Source organism: Mizuhopecten yessoensis, unplaced genomic scaffold (assembly GCF_002113885.1).
Source record: "Mizuhopecten yessoensis strain PY_sf001 unplaced genomic scaffold, ASM211388v2 scaffold10639, whole genome shotgun sequence".
Classification (NCBI taxonomy): domain Eukaryota; kingdom Metazoa; phylum Mollusca; class Bivalvia; order Pectinida; family Pectinidae; genus Mizuhopecten; species Mizuhopecten yessoensis.
The window spans coordinates 28,237-30,483 of record NW_018408647.1 but is presented as its reverse complement, the minus strand read 5'-3'; positions in this window follow the sequence as shown (position 1 = coordinate 30,483).

Below are 2,247 nucleotides of genomic sequence, written 5' to 3'. Positions count from 1 at the left end.
CAGAGAAACAACCAGCATTGGTCAGGATAGGTAGGCTGGGTCAAGTTTGACATGCCAAAGTTTTAAGATTTGTTTTTGAATGATAATTCTGTGTTTTATTAGTTCTGTATTAAGCTATATATAAGATTGCGTGGTGTAAATATATTCATGTTTATTTCATCAAAGAAGAATTGCATCACAGGGAAAATGTTCTATTTCACATTAAGACTTGAATTTGTTTGAAGATGCTAAGTTTTTTTGAGGAAAGGCTGACCTTGCTGTTTTCGTGTCTTTAAACCTCTGTTGATGGACACTGTTATGACTGTAAACGGTAATAGAGCTATGCTTTTAGCACTTACAATTAGCAGGTTTTAATGATAGATTTTATGTTGTACATACTTGTAGATGTTTGACTGAAAAATGTGACATTTTACATTTGTTATACGCAAAAAATCATCTCTATTGTTAACGATGCACCCTGTGACCTCCCTGACAGTTGGTTGTCACAGCAACCAATGTTAACAGGGCCAATGTCTCGGTAGTAAACAGTTGTTGATAATGTGTACCAAAGTTTTCAGTATGTCAATAGTGTTGTTATATATACATATATATATATCTACATATATCTATATTGTGTAAGTAAGATGACTGTGCAATAAATCATGTGAACAAAAAACAAACTCATGATTTTAGTTACTATAATTAGACTCGCAGTTCTTTAAGAAATACCGATGTGACTTTATGTAGTAACAATTGGACATACAACTCTATATAAATACCCTTGTCCTTGTGATTGGTTACTATCAGAGCTACAGATTTCTAATGGGTCGTGACCACCAAATGGTTAAGGTGTCTGATGACATACAATTACTAGCCCTTCACCACTGGGTCGCAGTCGCCAGCCACTGGCTGCAGGTCAGTGGTCTTTCTCAGAGCAGTCTGGTTTTCGTCTGCCACCAAAATTTGGCACAGCCTTCAAGTACCATAGCTGTTATATAGGATGTAAAACACAAACAGATCAAACCAAAACACAGATATTTACTACACATCCTCGTCCTTTGTTCAGTTTGTAGATTTATCTCTCCCTCAGTACGTGTATGCTGCTATCAGGGTTATTTACTCATTTAATGGTTAACTGTGTGGCAGCAGGGTATACCAACAGGATGGGGGGTAAGTGTAACTTCCAGAAAAAGCCTGATTGTTTGAATTTAAGAAAATTAATTTGATTAGCAATCTGGACAAACTCCAACAACGTAAGGGTTCTAAGGCACTGCAACCTTTCCGATTTACAGTATTTTTGCCCTGTGATACTCCTTATCGAATTTGGTTCAAACCACTTAACCATTACTGAAGGAGAAGGCTTTGTGGCATACAACACATATGTTAGGAGCTGCACAGAACTGGTAACTATTGCCTTTATTAGTATCGGCCCAACCCTTTGCGCACAGGGGTATACATGATCTATTTTTACAACGTTGAATTCCCATGACTTGAGGATGCCCCAGACCGAATTAAGTTTAAATGCCTTTACTTTTACTTTTTCTCCTATTATTGGCCAGCTTCTCTGATCCCAGTAATGTCATACTCTTCATTTTTACGATATTTATTTTCCTTGGTCCAGGAATGCTCAAAACACAACCAGTCCATATCATTTCTACCTCTCCAAAACAGTATTAACCTATATTGGAAAATATACTCGCACTTTGCTAAGGATCACTTTTATTTTTGGGCATATGTGAAAATGAAATATTTCATTTGGTTTATACCGAGATTATTTTTGAAAAATTATTGTTCTTTTAATTAATCAGCATGCAAAAATTCAAAAAAATGTAATTACAGTAGGAAAATGAGCCACAGGAAAACGCTTACCCTTAAAATTGGTAACAACGAGGTATTCACTAAAAAACTTAAATTGAACAATATTCATCCTAAATAAACAGAAACTGTTTTTGTATCGAGTGTGACGCCCATGAGCATCAATTACAGCTTCACAACGTCTGTGCATGCCCCGAATGATATCGCGTATTCGGTTTTGTGGGGTAGCGTTCCACTCGGCTACCAAAGCTGTTCCCAGCTCATGGAGCGTTCTTGACTAAACATTTCTGGCAAAGAGAACTGTCTGCAGCATGTCCCACACATGTTCGATGGGATTTAGATCCGGCAAGCGGGCTGGCCACTCCATTCGTTGAATAGTCTCTTGCTGTAGATACTGCTCAGTCACCCTTGCTCCATGTGGCCTAGCATTATCGTCCATTAGGATGAAGTCAG